General features: G+C 40.1%; 1 pseudogene across 1 annotated transcript in view; it reads left to right on the top strand.

Annotated features, from left to right (window-relative positions):
* The first annotated feature begins 1947 nt into the window (after positions 1 to 1947).
* LOC145470040 (uncharacterized) overlaps positions 1948 to 14827 on the top strand; it is a 14534-nt pseudogene continuing 1654 nt past the window's right edge. Inside the window, exons 1-9 of the transcript XR_014042418.1 lie at positions 1948 to 2132; positions 7187 to 7431; positions 7848 to 7993; positions 8316 to 8479; positions 8755 to 8817; positions 9633 to 9730; positions 10234 to 10431; positions 11964 to 12217; positions 13790 to 13977. The product of XR_014042418.1 is annotated as an uncharacterized LOC145470040 (transcript). The remainder of the gene's footprint in view (positions 2133 to 7186; positions 7432 to 7847; positions 7994 to 8315; positions 8480 to 8754; positions 8818 to 9632; positions 9731 to 10233; positions 10432 to 11963; positions 12218 to 13789; positions 13978 to 14827) is intronic.

Below are 14827 nucleotides of genomic sequence, written 5' to 3' on the forward strand. Positions count from 1 at the left end.
CGTGCAAAGTATGCATCAACTTAAAGAATGGAGCGTTGTAGCGACTGGGCCTGCTCGTCATCTACGTGTGTGAATCCGTCGTATTCTTTTAGCTGGCCCATACTTTGCACGGCTCAATCCGCTACAAAGCGTAGAATCCTCCAAGGACAATTGCAGAAATGCCGGAGCTGAAATTTGATGTCCAGCGCACTGTAAGCCGCTGGGAAGGTAACAAGATTAGCATTATGCCATTGTTTCAGTCTCTGATCGGGTTGTAGCATCTGCATGCCGTGGTTTTCGAATCCAAATTGAACCCGGAATCATCTATGAATCTGAAGAATATTCTCCCGTATAAAAGTATTTTCAGGGGATCAGCCTGCCTGTTGATATATTCCCCTACAAAGCCTCGATCTCTAACCTCATTTTCCTTTATTTGAATGACTGGTAGACAATCTATTATTTAGTGTAGCCTAGAGAGATTGTTAAGCAACATCCCCCTTTTTACTGACTGTACTTTGCAGCTCTGCAGATTGTGTGGTGCTGAAAAACATGCAGACAATAATCGCTTATGGTTTTTATGTTGTTAAATGTTAAATATTTGTAGTGGTCAATGCCCCTAGCTACACCTATCTTGTTCTCATGCATGCCACTTAAACTGAAAGAGACAAATATTTCAAAAAAACACAATTCCCAGCAGGGAGGGAGCAGACCAGTTGGCAATTTAGATGAACTAGGGTCTACCGACAAACAACTCCAGCTTAGTGGTCAGAGCGGTACCTGAACCCGCCATCTCCCGACGTCAAGTCCGGCGCCCTGACGACTTGGCCTCGCTGCTTCTTAACAGGTGTACACTGCTAAATTTGTACGCGTGATAGTAACCAAGCGCACAAACACAGAAGTAGTAAACGGCGCACAATGTATACAGAAGTCAGTGATGACCTTTGATAATGTCTTGGCCTAGACATTGTAAAACAAACGTGAATAAAAGTAACTAAAATTGGTACAAAATGTGTGTGGGGTGAGAATTGGCAGGAGTAAAACGGGGTGAAAAAATGGGTTTGGAGTGGTGAAGCAAAATCAGTGGTCAGTGTCCTCTTGGAGGGCTTTTGTTAGCATTTTTATCATCGTTGTTGCCGTTGTTGTTGTTTGGCATTTTTTTTGTTGTTGCTGCTGTTCTTTTTGGCTGTGATCCATGACATAAAGTAAAGCTTTCTGTATGGCACCAACAAAAAATTGTTCCCTTTCCTGACTTCTAATAAATTATAATCAGCCGTTTGCTGCACTGCAGACCCATTCACCATTTTACAGTCACGACCATATTAGGAAGGACAAAAAACAAATATAAACGGTTTCCGACGCCATCTTGACGGGTAGGCAAGCGGTCAGAAATTACTATGGGAACCTGATGGCAAATAACTTTTTCAAAAACTGAATTTTACACGATTTGTGAATTGCAACGTTAAAATACTAGGCAGAAGATTGTATTTACACAGTTTTAAAGGATGTAGCTTGGCTAGAAGACGTTTTGTTCTGTCTAACTTTGCTTACATTGATTTGTCTGTAAATTTGGCTGGGTAGATGCGGTTCGCGGGAAAAACATTACACACGTATGTGTCAAATGTACGACCCGTCCCTAATTTATCATCAACAATGACCATCTCAACCGCCATCTTCAAGTCGAACTGGTCCTACACTCTCTCGGTAACTGTTCGGGGTTATGATAAATGGCCAATGCGAACGGAACTTACTATCTGAGATTTTTACTTACCATTTGGACAAGTCAAACCGTTAACAAATAACCACTTACAATCTTCCTCCTCGAGAATTTGCCCATGACGTACGCGCCAATATCGCAGGCTCAAGGACTACCATAACAACCTTTGCGCTACCGAGGCAACGATACTACTCAATTAAATAGACAATAGTAAGTTAAGTGTGAAAACAACGAAGGAAAATTGTTTGCGCCGGTGGGGTAAATCAGACAGAAAGCGAAAGTGGGAGTGTTTGTAGTGAGCCGAAACATAGTATGAAGACCAAATAATTCACAAGCTGAAATTCGTTCTGGATGACAGTTAAGTTAGTTAAGTTAAGTTAAGATATATTCATGGAAGTGCATAATTTTTGCAATTTCGGCGTTCAAGAAACTGTTGCTGGTGAGTGAATATATTCTGTATATTTATGCAAACTCAAGAGTTACAAGGCAGGCCTAGTTTTAATACGCTCGACAAATGTCGAATTCTGAATTTTCTTTTCAGGTAATCCATCTCGACAATAGCAGGGTATCACTTAAACCCCATATTGCATGCGTGTGTTCGTGGCCAAGCGATTTCAAAATTCCAATTTGGCATAACTTTGTTCGTGATACGGTCAGATGAACTTCAGCGTCTGAATTTAATATTCAAGCGAAAATAGATCGTTTTCACTGTCACGCAATAAAAATTATATCGAAAACCATTTAGTGGATAAAGTCAAGAAAAAGGGATATTATAGAAGATAAATAAAGAACATACTTCCTCAAGTTTTAGGTCTGTGCGTTATTCCAAAGTTCTGATATTCGTCGAAGTTACAACAAAAACAACAACTTTTAAACTATTCACGGGTACAAAGTCCGGCCAGAAGATACTGTAGACATCTGGAACTCGCTGTGGTTAGAGAGGCCACTGATTATCTCTACTGGACAACAAACAGTTTCATGAATACTTTTTCTACTAAACTTCTCAAATGGCTTCAAATCACGAGATAATTGTACAGATCGTAAGTAGATGTCACGCGCCGCCATAACTCTGAAATTCAAAATAGAGCTGTGGCTTCCGTTTCGTTTCCGGTTTATTTATATCCGATTTGAATGACATCACGTCATGAGAAATTTTCCCTAGAGAATCACACGTGTTTTGATTCTCGTTTTTGCGAGTTTGTAGTTTGTAGTTTGGTAGTTGTTAGTCCAAACAGTTTTTTAACGTGCACCGTTTCACGTTGGCAAGATTACTTCCTGTTTTCAGTCCTGCGCACGTTGGCAAGGTTACTTCCTGTTTTTGTAGGCCGTTTTGGAACCTTTTTTTACGTTGGCGACGGCAGTGCTTTTGGTTGTACGTTGTGGATTGTGAAATTAAATCAGCTGGCGGCAGCTATAAGAGCTGAAAAGTTATAAACTGATAATATGTAGATTTAGCCAAGCCTAAAACCGGAGCCCCTGGGCCGGGTTGTTCAAAGCTCGATTAAGCTAGCCAAGGATAACCGAGAATTTTGATTTGACTTTTGTAACTTCTGTATATTGTTTGGCCTTCTGTTTTGAGTTTGAATAATCTCAAACTACACAAAACAAAAGCAATGAAAAACATTTGTATACAAGAAAAAAATTACACCTTAGTTAACTTTTGATCCTGGGTTAGCTTTAACCGTCTTCCAAACACAACAAGTTCACTTGACACAGGTCTGCGATCCAACCGAAGACTTGCACTTGGTCAGCGGTCAACTTTAAAAAATACGAGCTCTAAACTTCAGCTCGCGATATGGTCACCTGATACTGGTCAGCGAATACTTTGTTTTGACAGGTGTCAATTGACCATAGCATGGATGTCCAATATCAAAGACGTACGCCATAAACCAAGGCTGCATGTAACTGTTAACCTAATAGATGGAGCATGGCCGCCATCTTGCGCGACTCCGCCGTCGTCGTCGCCGAGCGTATGCGCCCACGAGCAATACCGCTAGCCATAATAACCATGAGAAAATCAATTCATGGGTTTCCTTTTGTTTCCTATATAAGATAAGATAAGATAAGAACTTTATTAACGTGTCGAAGTCGCTAGCATACAATGTATACTATGTGTATGGTGCACCGCTTGGCGGCCCTTCGAGCCGCCGGCGCTCCGCTATAAATTGAGCACCTCTAATGCCTAATGAGAAAACAAGCTTTGATGGCTCTTTATATTAGTTTTTGATTTTAGAACTTGATGTAGTCACACGAAAACGATCTATCAGATCAACAAACGCAGGCCCGTAACCAGGGGGGGGGGGGGTGCACGGGGTGCGTTCGCACCTACCCACAGGCCCCAAAGGTCCGCATTTTGATACTCAATGTCCAAGTTAAGGAGTGCAGTCGGTTAAACTGAAGTCTAAAACTTAACAGTGATACTTAAACAAAATCAAAGAATGGAAAAAGCAGTAATGTATTCACTGGGAAACTAAAACAAGCTGCACTCTAGTAGCCCGAGCCATTCAGAACATTTCAGTGAGCGCACTGATGTCCGAGCTTATCTAAATGAATAATAAAATGAACGTGCGCACGCTTTGCACGGGCGTTTAGACGAGCGAACCAATGACAAGGGAGCGATCTCACGATTTTTGTCAGACACGTCTGCTAACGCGTCGGGTAGTATTCTCTATTTGTGCGAGCGCATGAACGCCCGAAGATGCAAAATGAGTTTTTTGTGTAATACGTTATGGGTAGGAGAGAACAGGAAAATAGAAAGAGGAAGGCTACAGCTAAATCTTGCCAGTCTCTCGATACATGGGTCAGTAAAGTACGCCGTCAAGAGCCATCAGACGCTGACAATGACACTAATGGCAGTGCAGTCTGCGATGACAGCCCAGCTGAAACCACGACTTCAGATCTATCTCAGTTAACTACTGTTTTTCAGCGAGATATAGAAGGTAAATCATACTTATTTTCGCAATTTCCACCAGTCTTGATCCCATTATTATGCTCTGAGATTTAGTCGCTATTCCTCGATATGAAACAAACTCGTTTAATAGAAAGCCAGAGAGGAACACAGAGGAACAATTCGGAGAGGGACTGGGGGAGGGTTAATCTAAAGCAGCAATCCACAGACATCCCAAACCATCAAAATAGAAGTTTTCTAGACACAAAGAGGGAAAATACATTTTGTTTCTCTTGGTCTCTTATCGTCATTTCCTGATGTCATGACAATATTCTATGAAAAGCCGATGTGTACTTTCCTAACAATTCAATTCGATTCGCAAGGTATGCGCCACAATCCCTGCAACGAGCTGTGAATGTGAAAGAAGTGCGAGTTCTTCAAGGCGGCTGCATACATATAACAGGGCATGCATGGGCCAGGAAAGGCTGTCGTCCCTCGCGCTAATGCACATACATTATCAAGTTAAAATTGTTTTGGATGAGGTGGTAAATCTGTTTGCCACCAAACACCCACGAAGCCTGGAGCTCGGGACTATTCTGAGGGATTAGTTCCGCAGTATTTTGATGTATCATTTTTCATCGTAAAATCAGTCCTTTATAACTTAGTTCAAACAGTCGTATTCGACAAATGTAATATTCAGTTCCTACCGTGTACTTTGCCGTTACAATTTCTGATGTATTGCTACTCTCCTAAATAAACGGATCAGACAATAAAAAATACGTTTCGGTAGTTTGGTCCACTTTGGCCTCATTAGCACCCCCCCCCCCCCCCACATAAAATCCTGGTTACGGGCCTGAGAAGTTAACAACATGACTCAATCAAAGTCTAGATTTTTTTGTTATATCTCCCAACTCAAATACGTTTTCCGATTGAAGGAAAATGTGACGTGTCGTGGGTCAAAACCCGCTAACTCCCTAGGGAAACAAAAACAACTTTCGATTCGCACGTGATCAGGTCGTGCTCCCTGAAATCGCGGGAAATTTGTAAGTCGGCCGGCGTAAAAAAAACGATTTCTTCGCAGTTTTTTTCTACTTTTGACTTGGAGGGTGTAACAAAACACTTAAGGACTGGCCCCGCGGGAAACAGTAAGTTTTGTTTCCCCGGGACCCTCAATGTTTCTCATGAAATAAGTTGACTTATCCAATAAGTACTTAAAAGTACTCAGTCGTACTCTGAACTGGGGCCTCGTTTTTACAAAACCCTTGTCTCTCAATCATGAATAGGGTTTGATTTCTGAGAACTGAGTATATTGAGAGTTGCATTGACGTGAACAACCTCTCAGTAAAATGGCGAGTCGCTTTTCTTCCTCTATATGCCATGAATGGGTCAACCTCATTCCCAGGCTCTCTCTCCTGCCTCCCTTGGTCCTCAAGGGAGGCAGAGGAGAGAGAGCCTGGGAACGAGGTTGTAAATGGGTGAGATCAGTGCAACAATGGTTCAGCAAGACTATTCCTTCCCAGATCAAATTAGCTTTCATTACACGATGGCGGTTGATTCACTTGAATGATTGTCTGTAATTGTCAGCAACAGTACAGTGTCAAATACGTCAAATACCTATTTCAAGTGTGTCAGAATGAGGATAGTCTCTTGTAGTTTTCTCTTTATTGCACTTCGAATAGCACCTTGAACGAGCCACTGAGTATTGAGAAAAATTAACGCAAATCATACACAAAGAATTCTCACTAATTCTATGTACAGGAAGCTTATGGACGTTCCGTTGATTGTGTACACAAATAAATTCCATGCTGCCGTGCGTATGTTCAGTAAGAGGTCACAGATGACGTCAAAATGTGGTAAGAACAAAAACGTGGCACGAGGCGATAGCCGAGTGTGTCACTGATGTTCTTACCACATTTTGACGCTTGTCGTGGAATAGAAAACTTACAGCGAATTAACAAATTGACGTCAGTTTTTTCATGCGTCTGTCCTGTTATTGATCATGAATTTCGTCCCAATATTGTCAAAGTAGCTGTGGATCCACGAGGCGATATCCAAGTGGATCCGCAAACTGTCCGCTCTCGCTCGTTGACGCATTGCATAAATTATAAATTCATGTATCTGTCCGCTTATTGACTATGAATTTTATCCAATGGCGCGAGAATTTCTGCAGTTATCGCAAAAAGCAGAATTGAACTGCGAAATCTACGAATCTTACGCAAAATGCTGGAAAAGAAAAGTCAGTTTTTGTCATCAGAGCGCCCTTGTCAGCCGGCGAAAAACCTAGAAGTTGCCTTGAATATGGCATGAAGTGAAAAAGACGGTCGGAAAGTTTGTTGTTGCGGTTAACATCGACACATTGGAGGCCATTCGATTCGAGTTCTGAATGAAAGGAGCGTTAGTGATGGTGAAAATTTGTGTTCTCTATGGTTAGTGATTCTCAAGTGCATTTCACACGCTAAAACAAACAAACAAACAAACAAACAAACAAACAGACGTCATTCAACCCCATTTTAAAGGATGGTAATTTTATTAAGGGATGGTAACTTCTGCTAGGCCCCAGTTCTTCTCCATTTGACTTATAATCAATTTTATTCCTTTCCGAAAAGCATCACATGCAACTACCAGCTCATTCAGGCCAAACAGGGCTCGTATTAAAATCCTACAACAAAGTCGACAGCTTTCAGACGACATACATTTTGGCCAGTCCAGAGAAAATGGACTGCATCCATGCGTGATCCAAGTCCCCTTCCATTCACTGATAATTCAGCTTGTTGTGGCTGTCGAGGATGAAGACAACGAAGAAATTTGGCTTTGTGATGCATCCCCAGTGATGGAACAGATACATCTCACTGTATGTATTACAGACATTACCATCTGACAACTTTGATGATGAAAATATTCCTTTAAGTCCATACCCATAAATTCCCTAATTTGTAGTTTGCAGTTTCGCTGGGAAAGAGGTGCAAGGGACGGGGAAAAGTACTTAGATACACAGACCTTTAAAGACAGCAATGATTTTAAGCAGTTATGTACACAGATTAAACAGTCGATAACTCAAAGAAAAAGAGGGCGAGTGGTGTAATTGTTTTAGTTGACACTCAAAAGGATTACAGCACAAAAACTACAACTTAGCATAACTTTCAATTTCAAGAGCGGCGCGCACGAGATCGTAGTTTATTAGCGAAAAGAAAACGATGAGAGGACCGATCAAATAGCCAAGTAGCTACTTACAAATAACTTTTACTGCATTTCTGTTCTATCTTTTAGAAGGATAGAATGTTCAGGATTGTTCCGGAAGTAACGCCATACGCTTGGATGTTATCACGTAAAACTGATTGTAGAAATATGCAACTTCCTCCCTACGCTGGCAACTTAGTTTTTATGTTGCCTGTGAAAGACGAAAAGCCTTCGCAGTGTAAAGGTACTCAAAAGTGGTGTGTTAATCATGTGATTGATGGCTCAGTTATGGGCATGTGCCGATTTTGCCGTTACACGTATAGCTTTTCCTAATACTGCCTGATTTTGTGATGGTATTCACGAAAAAGTAAGAGATTTAGTATACGAACCTCTAGGCGGGTTTTAAAGCAAAATACCATTAATGTTAAGTGAAATTTTGCCAGGATTCCCTCAATAAATGATATAACCATATTAATTTATAAATATAGATTCCCTACCGAAGTAATTTTTTTTAAAGCGCGTAGAGGAAATATTAAATCTTTGTGAAAAGCACGAAAGAAATCGCTATTGTGTTGACTTATGTTTTTCTTCTCTATTTGTCACAGTTCTTGACGTCGTGCACTTTTACATTAAGTCACACGAAGATAAAAACTTGTTTGCTTATCAGAGCGGAAGAACAATCACCGAGGTAGAGAAGCCCATAGCTAAAATGCAGATGACAGGTACATGATACAGAAAAGTCAGACTTGATAGAAACACAGGGGAACTACTGTATCTTGCCGCGCGCTGGTGGCCTTTAGTATCACTATATACCTTCACCTCCTGACATAAAGCTGAACGGTCTACATACTTTGAACGCGTTTTCAGCTTTGTCACTTTTTGTGGAAATTATATTTCAACCTTTGTAGACTTTATACGATTATCGCGTTGCCTAAAACGCTAAGAAAACAAAAGTGACAATCGAAAAGTAATTTCCAAGTATTATCTTCTATTTTAGGTGTCTTGGCACGCCAAAGTGGAAGAGCTATAAGGATGCACTTTCAAAACCTTGGCGATAACGGTTTGTACTTTCAGCTTAGCAGTGATTAAGTTTTTAAGTGAATGAAAGACAGTGTTTGTGTAAAAACTGATTGAAAACAGATGCACTTTCTGCTCAGTTTATGATGATAACTATTCTTATAATCATTATCACTGTAAATGTTATTGTTCTTGTTATTCGTATTTTTGGCACGGTTATTGTCATCGATACTGTCAATGCTGTTGATGCTGTTGCTATTAATGTTAGGGCTTGTTTACTAGGAGAAAATGTTTCCCTGGATCGGTTGCTTGTTCATATGAAAACGATGATCCTGCATCCTCGAAGACCCAGTGGCAGTTATTTAGTGCGAAAGAAAGTCAAAGCGGTAAGGGAAAAATCGGTGAAAACTTTCCTCGCCGATTTTTCCCCTGCCGCTTTGACTAATCTTCCCTGGGTCTGGTGTCCCTTTTGACCGAGCCAACAATTGAACCCTCCGGTTTCGTGCATATCTATATGTCCCGACTCGCCCCTGATAAGCGAGTCAAAAATGTATCTTTACGCCGAACTAAGTTGACTCGGTCCCCCTCCCCTCCCCCCTCGTCACCTTACTTAAAAGCCAGTGACCTTCCACACAGGGTACACCTGTTCCCCGAGAAAATGGTTTTGGATTTAATGACAACAGTTTGCTACTATTTATAAGAGAATGTATCAAACATTCACTCGCCCTGGAATGGCTCGCTAGAGGTTGACCTCCATATAAAATTTCCTTTACTGTTATTCTTATTACTATTACAGCCTTGTAAAAGTCCAGTGCGATACTGATAGTTCTGCTACTAAGTATTGGGTTATTCCTTCAGGTTAGTACAATCAGTTTCTGATTGATAAACGAAAGTTGATCGAACGTGTGGACGGAGTGGTGAAGTATCAAGATCTTTTGTTAGCTGTACTTCTCGAGGTAAGGCTATTTAGTACAATGCGCATTAGAGCTTTTTACACCACGCTAAGGATATTTCATTGGATTCGTGGCGAATCCGAGGAGTTTTGCACCGTTTTCGTTTTCATTTTCGTGCGGTTTACCGAAACCCAGATACAAAAACCCCTTTACAACCAAGACCCCAGTATAAAAATGCCATTCTACAACCAAAATTCAGTTTTATCAGTAAAATGCATAAAAAAGAACCGTTGTAAATGACTAACCCCCGTTACGTTGTAACGATCGTATTTTACCAGTCCCTTGCCATTTCGTTTTATCCGAGCGTACGTATCTCCCTTACGTTAATAGTGACTTTAAATATTATCATAGAATGTGGCAGTATCTCTCGTTCATGGACGAGATTTGCGTATTTTTGGTACCTTTCGTCACCAATTCTGCTTTACACCGTGAGTAACGCAAACACAAACCAAATGAGTTATATGTCACCATGCATTTTGTCGCTTTTATTTTGCAATTTGGTGAAGGAAGCAATTATGCAGTTTGGGCAAAACAAAATGGACGACTGTATGGCTACATGTCGAGGTGTCTGCGCACGTGCAACACGTCTCAACTCGGGCAACTGGCCTTTTCTGCAAACAAAGGCTTTTTACATCATGTCAGCTGTGTACCGACAAGCGAAAGATTTTGACTTGGCCAACGAATATATGGAATACTCTACTGAGGTACGATACTCTTTTTACTTCCAACCAATTAATAATCTTTAATTTCCATTCATGAACCCCTACTCGCTGCATTCGTTTGGTGAAAGAAACCAGATCTGTCGAAAATGGTTGTGTTAGAAGGATGAGAATAAATCTATAACGCACTATCTACGTTAAGACGCAATTACCTGAGTTTTTTGAAATCTGAGCAACTCGAGGATTTTTATTAGAAAACTATTAACACTAAGGATAAAATTGCTCTTGATTTATATATGCGCATGTAAGTTTCGTTTTCACACTTAGTGCCGCCGAAAGTGAGAAAGTATGAAGAGCGATCGGGGGATTGGACTACGCATGAGCAGAATATAAGTTCCATAAATATGTTGCCATAGTGTTCTTTTGCCATGGTGTTATGTTGGCTTCCCAGCGCAAGCTCCGTCACAAACCAAAAGGGCGGCGCTGGCTAAAAAACCTATAACAGATTTATTGTAATTTGAGCTGTTTCTTTCGTTGAACATATAACTGTATGTATAATGAGATATTGTAAACTCCACAGTAACACTATATTACTTACATGAGACCTTACATTTTCGACTAGGGCTTTCCACAAGTTGCCCAGCAACGTTTTGGCAACTTCTTGTATTTCAAGCAATTTCTAGTTTTCTATAAATTCTGAGAAATCGGAGCAGCTTTTAGTGCCTAAATTAGCCTTGCTTCCATATTTCACAATGTTTTAGTAGACAATTTTATTAATTTCCTGTAAACAAGAAGCCAGATCCCCCTCCCCCTTTAAGATGCATGCAGCCGGGCTGCTAGTTTAGTGAGTTTCTTTTAATTCAAAATGGCGGACGAAGATCCACACTCCATTGTCTCAGGTGAAGAATTTTTACAAGATTAATATCAATATTGATGCATAGTCTTTACTCGTACATTTTTTTGGTTTTAATTAAGGGCAAAGTTATTTAGCAACGCTGGTTACGCTGCAAAATTGCACAAAAATGCTTAGAAATCTTACTTTTGTTGTACTTTTGTTGTACTTTTGCATCAGACCAAATAAAGGAAGAGAGCAACAATTGTTTGGGGTTTTTTTTGGACAACTTGTTGGCAACTTTCGTTACAAAAAGCAACTTTTGACTTTTTTGAGCAATTTTTCAGCAAATTTTTGAGAAATTGCGGGCAACTTTTTGGGAAACCTCGAGCGACTTGTGGAAAGCTCTATTTTCGACCACATTTTTCTTTTAGTACAAAGCGAATAAGGAGAATATCGTTTGCAGTAACCGACATGGCACTCGAAAATATATAGGCAGTTATTAACGGCGAAACCAAAAGGCCACGGAGGGGCGGATCCAGGATTTTTCTATTTCTTTTGCCCTTGTTGGATACGAGATAATTATAACAAACTCGGCGCTACGTGCATCGCTGGTAATTTTGCACCTCGTATCAGGCTAATGTAATAATTAATTAGCCATGAACAATTTCTCAGTGATAGTTTGAAGTACGAAATACATTATTTTTCACGGTGACAAGTATCTATATTATTTATACGTCTGCAGAGTTTGGAACCTGCTTGTCTAGGTGAAGAAACCGCGGTGAACAAGTACAACATGGCGGCTTTGTTGGCAGAAAAATCAGCTGCTGTTGGCATAACAACCGAGGAGGCACGTGAAGTAGAGCGACTGTTCGAAGATGTTGTGAGAATTTGGGCTCATCAACAAGAGAACGGCAGTATGAGATGCATCAACAGAATGAACATTAGGAGAATCAGTTATCATTTGAAATCATCCCGCCCGAAGTTTCCTGATTTGAAGTAAGTAAAGACTAATGGTTATAGGGATCATTTGAAAATCAAACGTGTCAATAGGAAAAAAAATTCCCGACAGCCCTAAGTTGATCATTTCTGTAATTTATTTACACAATGCAATATTAGTTGTCAGATTCTTTAAATATAGTTTAAAAATGCCCGTAATTGTTTCCGTTCTGAAAAGAAAAAGAATGTTTGTGGGTAAAATAAAATGAATAAAAAACTATATATAAATCTACTACAGGAAATAATAGCTGATCACGTTGAAATTAGAAGTTGATATTTTCAGAAACGTTCCCTAACCTGGATAAATTCTTAACTGGAGAGCTATCTAATGCACACAATGAAAAACACTGACGTCACATCAAGTTATATACGCTTGCTCAATAGAGACTTTTAGATTCACGTTTTCCGGGAACAGCTAACCGCTAGGGATCACATGACCAGAGCCAGACATCACGTTTGAGGTTTTCGACTCGCGTTTTGAACATCAAGAAGTAGGTTTTCACGTAAGTTATTTGCCTCAAGTATTGTTGCCTTGAATTTTATTTTATGTCACGTAAAAATACTGAAATCGAATAAAGTGACCCTTTTTCTACAAACTGGATAAATTTTTCAGGCAAATAAGTAATTTTGCCTAGCCTTTTGTTGTTGTTTGTAGAAAGGTACTGATCCTGAGTGGAAATCCAATATGGCGGCGGCTTAAGTTGAATGTGTGTTTTATGATGCTACACACACGCTAGAAAACATTTTTTTGGCAAAAGTGGCGTTATTTTGACAATTTCCATTGCTTTGACAGGGTGCTTAAGATTTCTATTCACTCCATTTTACTCCAATCTAAATCGATTTACGTCCGAACGGCGAACGGCAAAGCTCAAAACGCAGTTAGAAGTTTGCGGTAAACGTGAATCCAAAGGTTTCTAATGTCAGTCTCGTACCCGGGCGTCCTAGTTTGATGAACATTTTAGCGTTTACTAAAAATTACTTAATCGATCGCTGGACTCGCAGTGGCGGATCTAGGGGAAGGGCCCAGGGGGCCCGCCCCCCCTCCCCTTATTGTGGGTAAAAATAATATATTTATAATAGAGTATATACTCTAATATCTCATTATACATACAGTTATATGTTCAACGAAAGAAACAGCTCAAATTACAATAAATCTGTTATAGGTTTTTTAGCCAGCGCCGCCCTTTTGGTTTGTGACGGAGCTTGCGCTGGGAAGCCAACATAACACCATGGCAAAAGAACACTATGGCAACATATTTATGGAACTTATATTCTGCTCATGCGTAGTCCAATCCGACAGGACAGGACATGTAAACCTAAACAAAATGGAATGAAATAAAAGTTCCTCTGAAAAAGTGAGCAGTTGAAATTGAGGTCAAAATTCAAAACATCGAGATACATGAATATTCATGACATTCGATCATTTTATGCTTCTGTACTGCTATATTGCAGGTTAACCTACAACATTTTATCATGCACTCAATCAGTGTCATCAGTCAATTCGCTGGAAACCACTTATACTGATGTGCCTGTGCCGTGACTCTGTCTTTTTCGTTCTTTTCTAATTGTTAGTGTCACTGTCTCGGACGAAGACATTGCTAAAGCAGGAAAAGCTATCAAAGAAGTCGAGGAAAAGCTGCTTCCGCAGTGCACCAGGAGATTCAAAGCCAACTTCCTCATCGGTAAAACGGACTATTTCATTCGCCGAGCAACAAGACCAGGGGGTGACATAAGGGAACAAGAAAGAGATTTGGAGACAGGTAATATTCACGTATATACTCTAAGAGAAATGTAAGAGGACTGGAGGTCTGGTGACACGCCATGATTCACAGTACATGCTCCTTTTGCATACACGCGAAATGAGTCTGATGCCATTCTTATTAAAGCTTCACTCTCCTGTCGATCTTGTCATACTCTTCAAATACATTTGATGTGGGGGGAAATTCGCTATTGAACGTGATCACGGAGGAATTTTGATATGATCCCGAAACATCACAATAATACCAGTGTACGGGGACTCACCCTAATCAGACCGGCTTTTATTTGGTTTGCTTGGACTCTCCAAAAAACGGAACAATTTTTCTTTGAAATAATTTTCGTCTCAAGCTAATCGAACACCTGGAAGAGCTTAAGCGAAATATGGTAATTAAGCCGTCATAACTTCGGGGTATTTTCTCGGTCATTGTTCAGTTTAGAGTGGCTTTCACAGAAGTTATTGTTATCGTTGTCAATGTGACTCTACCTCCCGAGCTCCACCTCCGTAGAGAAAACGTCTGTTCTTGTAATGTTCGGATTTTTTTCTCCTTTTCTTGCTCATTTTGTTCTCTCATTCTTTTAGTTTTTCTTGCTGCAAAGTTATTATTGCTGTTTTCAGGAAATTACCAGAAATAATCCAGAGGAGTTTCAAAGGTGAAAATATGAAAAGAAACCTGAACAGGTGTAGACAAACATTGCACGGCCCAAACCTTAAAATTCAAATTCCTTAGCCAGTCGGTCAAAAGCTAGCTGATACTGAAAATAGTGTTTTGAAAAGAAGTGAATTGAAATTACATATCTCTATTAATTCAGAGAAAGCTGAGAATTTAGCCTTGTCGAGTATGATGTTCAACT

Source organism: Orbicella franksi, chromosome 15, assembly GCF_964199315.1.
Source record: "Orbicella franksi chromosome 15, jaOrbFran1.1, whole genome shotgun sequence".
NCBI classification, from domain to species: domain Eukaryota; kingdom Metazoa; phylum Cnidaria; class Anthozoa; order Scleractinia; family Merulinidae; genus Orbicella; species Orbicella franksi.